General features: G+C 34.8%; 1 protein-coding gene and 1 pseudogene across 3 annotated transcripts in view; both read right to left on the bottom strand.

Moving 5' to 3' along the window:
* Window positions 1-16,774, bottom strand: part of GRM1 (glutamate metabotropic receptor 1) — a 418,597-nt gene that overhangs the window by 261,897 nt on the left and 139,926 nt on the right.
* LOC144340774 (FUN14 domain-containing protein 2 pseudogene) lies at window positions 8,316-8,819 on the bottom strand (annotated as a pseudogene).

Here is a 16,774-nt window from a genome sequence, read left to right as displayed (position 1 = left end):
AAAAAGTTATTCTGCTTTTAAAAGAGATAATCCTCTAAGTATAACCCTATTCTATAAGAATCAGTTAAGATACCTTTTCCTCTGGCATAATCAATAGAAATAAACCAGTATCTTAGTTTTACTTCATATTGTCAGTGAAAATAAACTATCCTTAGTTGGAAAATCTGGTACCTAACACTAGCAGCAATAAAATCTAGCAAATCTCTCATATGATTTGGTCTATAATATTAAATAAAAGTTAATATCTGCATAAAATAAATTTAAAGTTAAGAAATGACAGAAAAATACAGATAATCTTTTAAGAAGAGGTTTTTTTGTTTGTTGGTTGGTTGGTTGGTTGGTTAGTTTTTTTGTCTGTTTTTTTGATGAGTTGGGGTTTTGCTCTGTCACCCAGGTGATCGCGGCTTACTGCAGTCTTGATCTCCCGGGCTCAAGCGAATCTCCCACCTCGGCCTCCCTAGAAACTGGAGCCACAGCTGAACACCACCATATTCCAGCTAATATTTTTCTTACTTTTCTTTTTTTCATGGAGACAAAGTGTCCCTGTGTTGCCCAGGCTAGTCTTAAACTCCTGGACTCAAGCAATCCTCCTGCCTTGGCCTCCCAAAGTGCTGGGATAAGAGGAGTTTTTCAAATTCTTAAAAGATGAAGGAATAAAGAACAAAAAAAATTTTAAGGGTTCTAAGTTCTAAATCTGGGCATGCTACTGACTCTACAATTTAAACAACAGGTACCCTGTCTTTTAATTTTCTCTCATATAAATGAATGAGCAGAAAGTTCAATCAATTGACCCTACACTGATACCCACCCATTCCTTCTCCAAAGACTTAGCTGGCTGGGGTCATAAGGTCATCTCTCTGCAAGCTCAAAGTCAAGATAAAGTAAAACTTTATGCACGTGAGAGTGTGGATTTATTTTCTTCAATATACCCTTTTCTCCCGATTTGTATATTTGAGATTCTCCAGTGGTTTATAGTCTGGTACTCTATTTCCTATCTGAAAATGGATTACTTGCAAGACAAAAAATCCATATGTCTGGGTTCTGACCACTGTCTATTTCTCACAGGATTCTCTTCCAAGGCATTAAAATCAATTCCCATTCTTATACCACCAGCCCAGATTAGAGGTCTTGTTGTGGGTAGATTAACATCTTTGCATTAAATCACAGGGATGTTCCTAACCCAGCTTCACCTTAACAGTGCCAGCCACTGGGTGATATACATAATGAACAGTACGCAAGTTGGTCTAGGGCAGATAGTACCAAACATGAATATATAAGCATAGACATTTGGTATCCAAATAATAATGGCTTCTAAATGAGAATTTTTTTTTAAATACACAAAAATTAGATGCTCAACGTCAACATCAGCAGGAATAAGTCATGTTGATAGGAGTTAAGCATCCCTAATCCAAAATCCAAAATGTTCCAAAACCTAAAACTTGTTGAGCACAGAAGACATGAGATAGTGACATCTTTAATTTCTGATAGTTCAATGTGCACAAACTTTGTTTCATTCACAAAATTATTTAAAACATTGTATGAAATTATCTTCACGCTATGTGTATAAGGTGTATATGAAACATAAATTAATTTCCATGTTTAGACTTGGGTGCCAACACCAAGATATTTCACTGTGTTTAGAAAAAATATTCCCAAATCAAAAAGACATCCAAAATCCCAAAGCATTTCAGCTAAGGGTTACTCAGCCTAAATAATATGATGAAAATGGCACTTCACTTCCGTGGTCTTAATCCCCCAAATTCATAACATCAGTCTACTAATGAGAGAAACATTACACAAGTCCTAGATGAGAGACATTCTACAAACTACCAGACCAGTACTCCTCAGAACTGTTGAGGTCGTCAAAGCAAGGAAAGTCTGAGAAACTGTCATACTCAAAAGGAGTCTAAGGAGACATGACAACTAAAGAGAAAGTGGTATTCTGAAACAGAAAATGGACATTAAGTAAAAACTATGATCTGCGTAAAACATAGACTTGTGTTATAATGCAGTATGAACATTGATTCATTAATTGTAACAAATTTTGTCAGTAGAGTACTAACAAAATATGTTACTGAAGCTTACTAAGGGAAATTGAGTGCTGAATATAGGGGAACTTTCTTGACTATCTTAGTGGTTTTTCTGTAGATGTAAGAATAGTAAAATTCATTTAAAAAGTAAAATTTATCAAATTAATACACAGAATAAAGAGTTCTGTAGGCCTGTTATAAAAAATAATCTCTACAAACCTATGATGAGCAAGTGTTTATATGACTACGAGATTGTGATCTTTCACAGTCATTTTTCTTGGCTACAATTTTAAAATGCATTTTTCAAGGCAGAGACAAGAAATGGTCAAACTCAAATTGCAAAAAATGTATTTAATGAGAGCAACAGCAAAAGAAAAAAATTCAGTGAGGGCAGAGATGCCATTTAAATAATGATAACTGAGAAAGGAATACAATTCATTTTTTCTTCGAAACAGTACTCATAAGTTATCCAGGTTCAAAAAGTTGCAAATATGTGAATATCAGATTTTAGTGTGATATAAAAGCTCTGAAACTGAGTGCCAGGAATTTAAGAACATTAAGAGCATAAAAATACATACATTAAGCCATATAAAAAATCAAAGAGAGCCAAATTAAGACAAACACACCTAGAGGAACATTCCTAGAGGAAAGAAGTGAAACTTAACTTGTACAAACTATTTTCAGAACACATCTAGCAGAAAGAGAATGAAAATAATCTAAAATTTTTAACTCAGCCTGTTCTATTCTATTCTAGACTGCTATGAGTTGTCAGAGGAAGTCACTCTGGGAATACATGTCAGTTCTTGTTATTCCCCTGGGTTGAGATTAGGAAATCATATATTGAAACAATGGACTAAAGGTCAGACATAGAGGGCTCACTTACTTTACTTTGCTGCTTCCTTTCCTGGTCCTCTGTTAGGAAAATGAGATACAAACTTGAAGCCAAATACTTAAGGCTTAAAGAAGAAAAGAAAGCTCAGGCTGAGTCTATTTAGTAATATAAGGCTAAAATGTGTAGCTAATATATATTGGTCTAATGGCATGGAGGGGAATTCTGTTAAACATTTAAATTCCATTTTCTTCATAAAGGTCACAATAGCCCTAATATGGTCGATGTTAATTGGTATCACTTTATAGAAAGGTTAAGTAACTTACTCAAGTTCTCTTAGTAATGAATGGGGAATCTGGAGTTAGAATGCAGTTATTTCTATTATGGATGCTAGTTAAAAATTATTATATGAGTAATTATCTGATGTAATTTATTGGTTATTTAGAGAACTAACCTAGTTAAAAGATCTAATCCTCTTCTAAGAACTTATTGAATCAACTAATTATTTTGGTATAGAATAGTACAACTTCATTGTTGCTTAGAAAATATACAATATTTAATTTATCTTGAAGGAAAACTTACAGACTTCCTTTTTACTTTCTAATATTTTTGAGCTGTTGATTCTACAGGAGATAGAGCCAAGTGAACTAAACCAAAATTTTAGTATGTTAAGATCTCTGAGTCTTTATTACTGATTTCCTTACCTCAATTGACCAGAGAATCTCACGGGGAGACATTCAAATTATAGCTATTCACTTTAATCCTCAAAAAGAGGTAAGATTATTAACCCAACAAGTCTAAAACAGCAATTACAACACATCATGACTTAAAGTCAAGCACACCAATACATTTCCTAATTTATTAATCCCTTCCAGTTCCTAATAGGTGTTTCAAAACTTCTGCTTGACTCTTGCCAGTTAAAGGATCCTTGCTGACACCTAGAAAAATCTATTTTATTGTTGAATATTCAAAATTGTCAACATTCACTGAGAACTAAGGCGGGCGGATCACAAAGTCAGGAGATCGAGACCATGGTGAAACCCCGTCTCTATTAAAAATAAAAAAATTAGCTGGGCGCTGTGGCGGGCGCCTGTAGTCCCAGCTACTCAGGAGGCTGAGGCAGGAGAATGGCGTGAACCCGGGAGGTGGAGCTTGCAGTGAGCCGAGATCGCGCCACTGCACTCCAGCCTGGGAGACAAAGCGAGACTCCGTCTCAAAAAAAAAAAAAAAAAAAAAAAAAAAAATGAATTGAATACCTATGAAGCCTAAAGCACTGCTGAAAGGGCACTAGAGTCAAAACTAGCTAAACAAAACCGTGCCCTTATTATAATTATATTTTATTATTTAATCTTCAGAATAACTTAGGAGATAGTTACTATATTTAGTGAATTTTTGTCTGTCCGTTAAAGTGGGGAAAAAGGTTTCCCCAAAACCGCAATGTCTATTGTAACATATAGATTCAGACAACCCAAGTATTATTGTAAGCTCTGTGAAATACAACCAATATATTTTTATAACCTAATGTAACCCCTACCCTATCATCGATAGGGAAGATGGTGGGCCTTTCTCTTCTAGCCAGTAAGGTATAGCATATACATCTTTTTTTTTCCTTACCATATGAATTGTGCATGAAGACTTGAAAACTCCAGTTTGTGACTTTAAAAAGAAAAACTTCCAATGACCCTGAAGAGGATATTTTGGATTTATGAGATGGATTCTGCATTTGTATTTATGTGTATTGTATTGTTTTATTTTTACTGTTTACCAGTTTGAAGGAAAAACTAGAAAATCAAACCAACTTCTATAAAGTAAAATGCTCCTGGTTTTCATATACTGCTCCTCAAAGTCAAATGGAAAATACAATAAACTCAGCAAGGAAACACCATCTGTATAGACATGTCCAGACAACTGGTGAGAGGCTTTACCTAAAGCTTTTAAAATAGATGACATTTAAGGAAAGTAGAGGTTGTAACAAGTATCTATTACAAGTCTCAGAAAACTCAAATGGTAACGCTAGCACAGGTGACGTATGTCCTCTAATGTTGTCATTGAAAAATTTTCATTCTGATTTCTGCTTTAACCTCATTAGCATAATAGCTTTAAAAGCAAGACTATAAAATGACTAACAGCCAGACATATTTAATTAGAAAAAGTGATTTCCAAATGCAAATACTATGGGTCTGTTTCCATCACCGTAATAGGCAGCCTCTAAGATGATCCTGCCTCCTTGTGTTCATTCCCTTGTGCAATCCCCTCCCCTTGAATTGCTGGACCCAGTGACTTACTTCTAATGAATAGAATATGGCAAAAGTAGCAGTATATCACTTCCACAATTAGTTACCAAAAGACTATGACTTCCTCCCCTCTCTCTCTTGATCTCTCTATCTGCCCCCCACTTCAGGGAAGCCAGATCTCACCTGAGCTGGCCCCACACAGAGGCCCACATGGCAAGAAACTGATAGCTCCAACAAATAGCCAGCAAGAATCTGAGCCACGGCAACGGCAAAGTGAATGAGTTTGGAAGCAGGTTTTCCCCAAATTGAGCCTTGAGATAATGAGATTTTGGATGGATGAAAATCATTTGCATTTCACAAGTCTTTCTCTACAGAAAGTCAGTCTCAGCCAAGACTTTCCTTTCTTTAAAGCAAATTTAAGGCACAAAGCCTTGGGGATTCAAGTGTAAACATTCCTAATCTAACAAACCAAAACATAGTTAATAAGCTCTTGTTTACCTTTTGGAAATTATAAGTTTAATTAAGTGATTGTATAACAACATAACATTTTCCAATAGTATGTAGTGACCAAAATCAGTACATTGATATAATAATTTTTAATATTCTACTTTGGCAAAACATGTCAGCAAACTACACACAGTATACCTCTTTACTGACATAATTTTTGCAATTCCAGCTCCTTTGCATTTATCTAGGTTTGCAATCCCCACAGGAATGGACTAGAGTAAAATTTAATAACTATATAATGTGCTATATTTGATGAGCAAAGAGAAAAAATAATATTCATATTTCTCTATTAGGAATGCTAAATCCAGAAGCCCATAAAGTCATATCCAGTAGTTATTGTGTAGTGTTTCCACACATCCCTGAAGCTGTGTCTACCTTTTGGGAAAAAAAAATGCCTATGGCAATTTCGAGGGAATATACCTGTGCAGGGAAAATTTAACACTAGGAAAAAAAAGTATAAAAATTTCTCAAACTGAATTTTAAAATCCTTAAGGACATGTTTTTTTCAACTTTCAATGTTGTCTTAAAAATGCATAGAAACATCTTATCTTTAAGAGATAAGATGTCAGATAACAAGTAAGGATCCATATTCTCCCAAATACGTGAACACACCTGACACAGACATAACTGAAACTACAACTCTGAGTAAGAACCTCAGAGAAGGGCCAGGCATGGTGGCTCACACCTGTAATCCCACTTTTTGGGAGGCAGAGGCAGGCAGATCATGAGGTCAGGAGTTTGAAACCAGTCTGGCCAATATAGTGAAACCCCATCTCTACTAAAGATTAAAAAATTAGCCAGGCGTGGTGGCGGGTGCCTGTAATCCCAGCTACTTGGGAGGCTGAGGCAGGAGAATCACTTGAACCCCGGAGGCGGAGGTTGCAGTGAGCCAAGATTGCGCCATTGCACTCCAGCCTGGGCAACAGGGCGAGACTCTGTCTCAAAAAAAAAAAAAAAAAAAAAAAAGGATCTCAGGACAAAAAAAAACTATTCTGTGCAATTTTCAACCATTTCACAAAATTTTTATTTTTATTGTCTAGAATGATGAAGGCAGTGGCTCTTAATTATTTTACTATTCTTCAAAATTACTTTATTCACAAAAAGAGATGGGATATGATAGGATTGCAAGAATCAAGAGTTTTCTCTTTTTATTTATTTATTTATTTATTTGAGACAGAGTTTCACTCTTGTTGCCCAGGCTAAGTGGAATGGTGCAATCTCAGCTCACTGAACCTCTGCCTCCCGGGTTCAAGCGATTCTCCTGCCTCAGCCTCCTGAGCAGCTGGGATTACAGGCATGCACCACCATGCCTAGCTAATTTTTGTATTTTTAGTAGAGACGGGGTTTCTCCATGTTGGTCAGACTGGTCTTAAACTCCTGACTTCAGGTGATCTGCCCACCTTGGCCTCCCAAAGTGCTGGGATTACAGGCATGAATCACCGCATCAGGCCAAAAATCAAGTTTTCTAGTCAAAGAACTTGCAATGCAGCACACCTGTTTCTGAATCCATTTATTACCAAAATCCATCCAAACTTTTACCCAGCCATTAATTCGCTCAGTGTCCTGGGTCAGTGGAAGAAATGTCGCCTCTTTCTTCAAACTCCAGCCTTATGTATTTATTTATGATCCTATCTCCCTGATCAACCTATCAGTTAGTGTTTCTCCACTCTTCCAAAACTTATCTCTTTCTGTGAAAAGTATAAAGTGTTAGACATTTTTCAATTTTTTAAATTCAAGTAACATTAAATATGACAAAAACAAATTCTAGGACTATAAAACATACTGTTTTAATTTCAAACCACTAACCTACCTCTAAGACTCATACGTTGTCTTGTGAAAATATACCCTCATCTCAACCCCACATTGAATATCACTGTGCTAAGACCTTTCTTGGCTATCCCCCACCTCAAATAGCTTTAAGATTCTTACTTTGTATCAAGTTTTTCCCTCAATCTACCAATCTCTTAAGGCTCCCTCACTCCTCTACCAAATATTTCCTAGATACTGCTTTTTCCACAGACTCTAACACCTGTCCTCTCTTTGACATTCCACTCAAAATAATAGCCAGCCAAATGTGTCCATGCTCAAATCTCTGGAACCAGTGAATACAATAGGAAAAAAGAAATTAAGATGGTAGATAAAATAAAGTCTTCTATTCACCTGGTCTGAAATTATGGAGAATGTTCTGAGTTATCCAGGTGTGCCCAATGTATATACAATGATCATTAACAGTAGCAGAGAGAAACAGAAGAGAGAACAAGGGAGATGGTAGTGTGAGGAAAACTCAGCCCAATGCTACTGGCTTGAAAATAGAGGAAGAAGGCTGTGATCCAAGGAATGTAGGCAGATTTCTACAATCCAAGGAACGTAGAAAAGGCATGCCAATATCTTAATTTTAGCCCAGTAACACTCATTTCAAACTTCTGACATCCAGAGCTTTTTTTTTTTTTTTTCTGAGTAAAGAATATCTTTAATAGTGACTGGAAAGAGAAGTAATATCTGCTGTCTCTTCTGCCTCCATCAAGCTCATGGTAGGACCATATTAACTTATACCAACAGAGGCTTCTAAAAGCCATCTGGATTTGCCACAGCACGGAGGAAGGCATGGGAAAAGAAGAGGCAGGACTCTATGACCTATGATGGAGTATAGAGGCTGGTGGCTGGAAAAAAAAAAAAAAAAAAAAAACAAGAACAATAGAAATGAGGCCATCCTCCTTATAATGCCATGCCAAGCAGAAGACCTCTGAAAATTCCCCTAGTCATTAGAACATTCTTCTTCACAAATGATACCACCTCCTCAACTTTGCTCTTGACCTCAGTAGGTATCTGATTGTTCTTATGGATCTTCAGCTCTTTGGCTTTCTTCATGTCCTCCTCCAGTTGTTGCCAGTCATCTTTGATGTACTCAGTATGACTTGCAAGCCAAAGGAGAAAAAGTTCACCCCCTACAGCTGTTGCAGCCAATTTTCAACCTTTTGGAATACGAAACTCATGCACCATCCAGTGAAGCTTCCAATTAACAGCTGGGTTGCCACGGGATACTTTTTAGCCATAGATCCAGATTCCTGTCCAAACAGCTTACCCCCATGGCTGATTTTGAGCAAATTCTGCAAGATCCAGTGACTCAAAATTTCCCTCAAAGTGTCCTTGACTGGACATGGCCATTTCAGTGAGCTCATCTCCCAAAGACACATGCAGAGGATCCACGCTGTAGGATGCAGAGTGGTGTGTAGTTGCCATGCCAGGTGGCTTTTGGCACGTGAGGGCTCAGAACTCAATATTAAAATTTTGTATTTTTAAGTCATTAACCTTGTGGTAATATGTTATAGTAGAAAATAGAAAATGAATACATACATCCTCTGCAACCTTCATCACTGTAGCCAATTTACACAGGAGAGTACTCTTGAGTTAGACAAATTTTTATTTGAATATCTTTGCTGTAGTGACTAGGTAAGTGGCTCCGGAAAAGTCATCAAACCTCTTTGAGCCATAGTTTTCTCATATATAAAATACGTACTAGTACGTAGCACAAATTCAAAAAAGATTATTTCAAGTGATTTCACACTGCAAAAAAATAGACTTCAATAAAATAGTCTACCCAAGATAAAAAATATAAACAATAACAAAAGCAAGCCCCAGAAAAGAGGAATAGAATTAGTGTCTGGAATTGTTACAACATATTACCAAAATTTTCCAGTTTATAACAAAAAAAATGAGATATTTTTTAAAAAGTGTGACTCACATACATGCAAAAAAAAAAAAAAAAAAGCAGGCAACAAAAACTGCCTGTGAGATGGACCAGATGTCAGCTATAACAAAGTCTTAAAAGTATCTATTATAAATATATTCAAAGAACTAAGGAAACTATGCTTAAAGAAGTAAAAAAAAAAGGATGCAATGACAATGTCTAATTAAATAGAGACTATCATAAGTTATTTAAAAAAAACAAGAACCAAAATTAATTCTGGAGTTGAAAAGATAAACAAAATGAACAGTTTACTAGAAGGGCTCAACTGTAGGTTTGAACTGGCAGAAGAAATACTAAGTGGATCAATAACGACTACAAAACCCAAAGAACAGAGAGAAAATAGAACAACAATAAAAACAAAAGTGAACAGAGCCTCAGAGAAATGTGAGATACCTTTAAGTGAGTGTACCAACATACATATAAAAAGGGTACCAGAAAAAGTGGAGAAAGATAAAGGAGAAAAAAATATATTTAAAGCAATAATGGTTGAAAACTTTCCAAATTTGCTGAAAAACTTTTATCTACATATGCAAGAATGAACTCCAAGTAAGATAAACACAAAAATATTAAGGCTTAGCATAGTAAAACTGATTACATTGGAATAAAGAAAAAATCTTGAAAACAGCAAGTGAAAAACCACTGATCACATAAAAAGAAAACCACAATAAGATACAGAAGTATCCCTTATGAAAAACAAAAGAGGCCAAAAAACAGTTGAATGACATATTCAACATGCTGGAGGGGAAAAAAGTTGTTAGCCAAGAATATTATGTCCAGCAAAAATATTTTTCAAAATTAAAGTCGAAATAAAGATATTCTCAGATAAACAAACATTACAGAAAGGCAAATCAAAACCACATGAGATATCATTTTATGCTCACTGAGATAGCTATATATAAAGGACAATAATGATAACAAGCCTTAGTTAGTATGTGGAAGCTTCATACATTGCTAGTAGGAATGTGAAATAGTGGCCTCCTGCCTTCAACAACTAGAACACAAAATAAAATATATGAATCAACTGTTATCAGACATTGTATAAATGTCAATATAGGAGTATCATATTCCAGAAAATTAAAATCAAAGAGATGAACCAAATTGCCCATGTTACTGTCCGGTGGTAGTCTCTAGGCTGCAGAACAGGGAGGGGGAAATTCAGCAAAGAATAAGAAAACAGGGATCAGAGTTTGGGAAGGTTGAAGCAGGTAGACTTACTGGGACAGAGCACTGAAAAGGAGAAAAGTGGGTTGAGAAATAAATCTGTGGAAGGATTCCCTCCAGTTTTTAGCTAAGTTCTGATGTGCACATATCTGAGAAAAAAATATCTAAGGCTGGAGAAAGACTCACTGGAAAACATAGAACAAACAAATCCTGGAACTTACACAACACTGAGAACAGCACACACCCCATAAACTGTAGTGGAAAGCCTGCCTGGCAAAAGAGAGAAGAATTTTAAAACAACTACTCTAAATATGTTTTTGTATATCCCAGAAGAACGACCATGTTAAGAAAAGAAACAGAAAGTAAACAAAATATTCAGGTATAACTTCTAGATGAAAAATACGATATCTGAAATTTTAAAATGACATGATGGGATTAACAGCAGATTAGATGTTACAAAACAAAAGATCAGTGTACTCAAAGTTACAGCAATAGAAACTGTTGAAAATGAAAAAGAGAAAAAAAGTGGAAAATAAGTAAACAGATAAATTTTCTATGTAAAAATATCAAGAGATCAAACACATATAAATGGAATCTCAGCTACAAAGAATATAACAGCAAAGGCAAAAATAATATTTGAAGAAGTAATGGCCATTTTTCCAAATTTGATCACACTTAACTAAAACATTCAAAAAGCCCCAAGTCCCATAAATATTATAAAACTACATCAAGGCTTATCATAATAAAATGACTCAATACTAGTGATAAGGAAACATGCTTAAGAGCATTCAGTGATAATACATATTAGAGAAACAAAGGTAAAAAGAAGTACTGCAGATTTCTCATCAGAAACCATGCAAGTCAAAGTATAATTAAGTAATATCTCTAAAGTATTGAGAGTAAAAGTCAATTATCAACCTAGAATTCTATACTAGGGATTTTTTATTCAGTAAGACAAAATTAAAACATTTGAAGGCAAAACAAAAAGTAGAAGAAAATTTGTCTCAGTAGATAAGCCCCACAAGTGATGTTAAATGAAATTCTTTAGGCAGAAGAAAAAATACAGATGAAAATATGGATTAATACAAAGGAATAAAGAAGGCCATAAATAGTTTTTATATTGATAAATATAGAAGTTAATTTTTCTCATTTTATTTCTTGAGAGATAATTCACCAAGCAAAAATAACGATGTATTTTGAGTTTAAGAATAGATATAGAAATAAAATATATGATAACAATAGAACCAAAAGTGAAGGAGAAATAGAAATTTACTACCATAAACTTCTTACATCATATGTGATGCAGTATAATATTCTTGGAAAGTGAACAATAACAATGTAAAGAAGTATATTTTAAACCCTAGATTCATAAAATAATTGTCATAGCTAGTAAGCCAAAAATAGAGATAAAATGGAATGCTAAAAATTCAATTAATCTAAAATAAGAATAAATGCACACATGTTATATTATATTTAACAAAATGACAAGTTAATTTAGTGAAGAAATAATATTTCTTTCAGTAAAATGTTCTCAAATGACTGGGGTATTCTTATATAAAAAGAACATTCACCCTTATGTCAAAACATATACAAAAATAAGGTCCAAATGAGTCATATATCTAATATGGGGCAAAAACTATAAAACTTTTAGAAAAATGTTTGTGACCGTGGAGGAGGTAAAATATTTTTGATAGAACACAAAGAGTATAAACCATAAAAGAAGAAATTATTAACTGCACTGTTAAAATTCAAAATGTTTCATCTTCCAAAGACATTCAGCAGAATTGAAATTTCAGATACATATTGAGAGAAAATATTTATTATACATACATATGATAAATCACTTGTGTCCAGAAGTTATAAATAACTTTTACGACTCTGTAATGAGAAGATAAACAACCTGAAATCCAAATGGACATAGATGTGTAAGATATTTCACAAAAAAAGATACTAAAATGCCAGATAAGTACATTAAAATGTTCAACATTATTAGTCATTAGGAAAATGCAAATTAAAACCACAAAGAGTTGCCATGATACACCCACTGGAATAGCTAAAAGTAAAAAGACTGACAACACTATTTTGGTGAAGATGTGGAGGAATTAGAACTCTCATACATTGTTGGTGGAACTGCAAAACTGTACAGCCACTTTGGAAAATAGTCAATTTCTTATACAGTAATTGACAAGGGTAAACATACACTTATGACCCATAATCTCACCTCTAGATAATTCCTAAAGAGAACTGAAAATACATGTCCACACAAAGACTTGTACAAGAATGTTCACAGCAGTATTATTCAAAATAGTTACAAATTAGAAACAATTCAAATGTCTATCAATAGGTAAATGGATAAGCAAGTTGAGATATATTTATGTCATGGAATACTACTCAGCAATAAAGAGAAAATTAGTAATATGCCCAACAACATAAGGGAATCTCAAAAGTACTTTGTCAATTGAAAGAAATCAGACACAAGAGATTACATTCTGTATGATTCCTTCTATATGAAATTCTAGAAAAAGTCAAAGTGTAATGCCATGGTTGCCTATTTCCAGGGGTTGCGGAGGAAAGACTGCAAAGGGGCACTAAGGGGCACTTAGAAACAATGTGCAAGTGTTCCACCACATGATTGCCTTGGTGCTTAAGGCAAAGCATGATTGCTTTGGTGCTTATGTCACTGTATAGAGTTATCAAAATGCATCAAATAAACACATAAAATTGGTGAATTTAATAAAGCTAATTTGAAGACCACAGATAAATTCCTAAGTCCTTTCCCCAGCATATTAAACTGGAATCTGAAGAAGGTGGAGCTCAAAAGCTAAAGTTTTTAAAATATCCCCAGTTTTATGATATAGACAGATAAGGGGCTATGGAGAGGGTCTAACTTCAGGAACAACTCAATCATCAGACCCCATTCTGGTAATTAGCAAGAGATAGTTCATTGGTAGGCCCCAGGCAACTCTAGACTTGGAGATAGCTAAGGCTGACCTTGAGTTATGCTTAAATGCTCCTACTTTGCATTTTGATTAGTCAGAAAACTGGAACATGACTATGTTTTCAGAGGGCAGGTCAATAGGCTAATTTGGGCAGCAGGAGAAGACACCAACACAGGAAATAAACAGAACTTCTAATAGTTTTGTACTGCTCCTACTACTATTAACTAATCTCAAATGTATCTGTAGTTTAAGACAAAAACCTTGAAGGCAAGTAAATTTCAAGATAAAAAAACAGAGTTGAATTGGTAGAGTCACAGGCAATAGAGTTAAACTTTCATTTTGTCTTCCCTTTCAAATATGCCCTATAAGCAGTTCATTCATAGTGAATGCCACATGAGTGCCAATCCCTGATCTAGGCATCATAAGGTAGTGGTTCTGAAAGCTAACTCATCAGAGGGGGGGAAAAAAAGAAAGAAGATCCAAAGTCCTGACCAAGAAATTGTACTGATGGTCTAAGGTGAGATCAAGGAATCTATTTTCAAGTGTGTCTGCTGATTCTGATTTAAACCCAGGTAAGAACTGCCACAGGTGCTACAAGAACATATTAAGATAAATTCCATATTGTCTCTGATCAGCATCAAAGACAAAAAAACTGAATCATAATGACATCCTTTTCCATCTATTCAAGTTGGGTAGTGCCATACAGATGCAGACAGCACCAGATATCCTTTTCCTCAATGTTTTGATACCCTAAAGGCAGGTAAAGACCATGAAAGTGGAATCTTTCGTGTTTCAGATGTCCGGTATCTGAAACATGAGACTATAGGTGTTAGACTATAAGAAGGGTTTATAATTACCAACTTTAAGGTAAATCAGCCATCTCAGTTATTATGAAAATCCTGAGCAATTCTGTGCCAGAGAGCTATACTCACAATAACTGTTGATATCTTACAAATAATATTTATTCTCTAGAGTATTCTAAACAAAATTCCTTCTCCTCCCCAAGCAACATTTCTCAGTCTTTTTCTAGCAGTGTAATTTTCCACAAAGCTCTCATTAATCTGCCTGTAGAGCAGGAGTGTTTTAAGAAAGGTATAGCCTGTCTACAGGTTTGTAATCATTTCCTGCCCTTGGGAGCTGAGAAAAGGCCAAGTCATATATCTGTAAGTCATGACCATTATGCATCAGAAAATGCTTATCTGCCTTGCTCGCCTTCTGATTATAATCCATTTTTGGAGATGTCACACTTCAATGAAAGTCCATATTCTCTTTAAAATAAAACCTTTGCAATTTTTCCTGAAGGCTGCAAACTTTAGATTCTTCCCCATTTTTTTCCCATAGTGGAAAGATGAAAGCTAAAATAACCCATATTTTATTTTTAAAAAGCATATGAAACATAACACCATGCTATATAATCTTATATTTCAAGGATATAGAGGTCACTTTTCCAAATATGTGTTCTGAAAGAAAAAGATTCCAAAAGGTACACAGTAAAAACCAAGTATTTCATTTGCTTTTAAATGAAACTGTAATCTTCTTTCCAAATAAAGCTATTGCCATTTCAACCATTTTTTACATGTGTGTTTGATGTGTTTGTTGTGTTTCAACTAAAAAAGCATGGCATTTAACATTTTCTTAGACCAACTTTTAGCTAAACGGCTGGAGGTGGTGTTTCTCTGCAGTGAGGAGTGATAGAAAGTTGGCCTAATGAGTGAGAAGATCACAGAGTTGCGAGAAACAATAGATAAAACAGTACACACTAGTAAGGGACAAGGAACTGAAATGTAAGAACGGTGTAAAAAAAAAAATGTAGTCATAATCCAGTGAAAAAGGCTAGCAAATATATAAATAAATGTGGTACACCTAGTATGTCTGCTCAGAGACTCCTAACAAAGCAGAATGTAAATTTACAGTAAAGTCTTCCCAAGATGAGGAAACCAGGGTGGAGGCTCAGGATAATGCCAACACTAGGCAAAGGACTAAAGACAGGAGGCTCTCACTCAACCTGAAAGAACAGTGTGTCTTTAGGGGAGCTAAGGTACCCCCAAGGGACTTACTAGTGAGACCCAGTGATGACTCATCAGGCAAGCAGGCATTTTGGGATTAGACAAATACAACAACCCAAATGGGTTGTTGTTCCAATTTTACAGATGAATTGTAGAGATACAGGCTGATTGAAGAGCATCAACCCTTACCAAACCAGGTAAAATTTACTGATTCTAGACTATCACAGGGAAATCAGGGGTCACACAGTGAAGCTACCTGCTCTGTCTACTACCCACCAAGCACTTCGACGTAGTTATTAAAAAGTTATCATGACAAAACACGATGCTAGGCATGAAGGAAAATAAACAACTGTGCAAAACTTGGTTCCTACAGTTGAGGCAGTTACAATTCAATACCTATATATATATATATATGATAATATGGTGCAGTAGTAAGTTTGAATATTGACTTCACCACTTATTAAACTTAGGAATTTGGAGTAATTATTGAACTTCTCTGCTTTTCAAGTCAACCTTTCAGGGTTGTTGTTGGAACTAGAGACAACATATATCAATAGCCTAGTACCTACCAAACCCTCAATAAATAGTAGCTGATTTTTGTATTCATACACATAAATTATTCTCAGTTTTAATTTCCTCAGATAAAAAAATTAAGAATTAGAACAGATTCATCAGTTAACTATTAGAATTTTAATAATTGTAACTTAGAATTTTAGAGAAATAGCACTCATTCCAAGTTGGCTTCTACATAAATATAGTTCTATAGATAAAGCCTGGTGTGAAAAGAGAATGATATTGTAAAGTCTCATGTTAAGATAAAGAAATGAGCTGGAAAAGAGGTTAAATGAATTATCCTTTAATGAATCATCATAGGAAATACTTAAAACTAAGCACAAAATAAAAGAATGCAAAGAAACAAAGAATAACTAAAAATGTAAAATAATTTTCTCATGGGAGATACTTTAGCTGATTTTCCCAAAGAAGGTGACTCTAAACAATGAAATAAATCTCTGAAAGAGAGGGCAAGTTAAAAGGAAACTAAGATTAATGCCAATATCTCTTAAACAAAATAATCATGGTAAAACTAGAATTCTTATCTCATGTTTTGTTTTGTTTTTCCATTACTCCACAAACTTACTAATTAATAGCACAGATTCTGATGTTGCAGTCCCTAAGTTCAAATCCCAGCACTGACACTGCAGCACTTTTTGACAAGTTACTGTATTCTATAAATTGAGAGGGGAATAATATTACTACCTATCTTATCACATTGTTGTGATAATTAACTGAGTTATGTGCAAAGTTCTTAGAACAGTGCTT

Source organism: Macaca mulatta, chromosome 4, assembly GCF_049350105.2.
Source record: "Macaca mulatta isolate MMU2019108-1 chromosome 4, T2T-MMU8v2.0, whole genome shotgun sequence".
Lineage (NCBI taxonomy): Eukaryota > Metazoa > Chordata > Mammalia > Primates > Cercopithecidae > Macaca > Macaca mulatta.
This window is presented reverse-complemented; position numbering and strand designations above follow the sequence as displayed.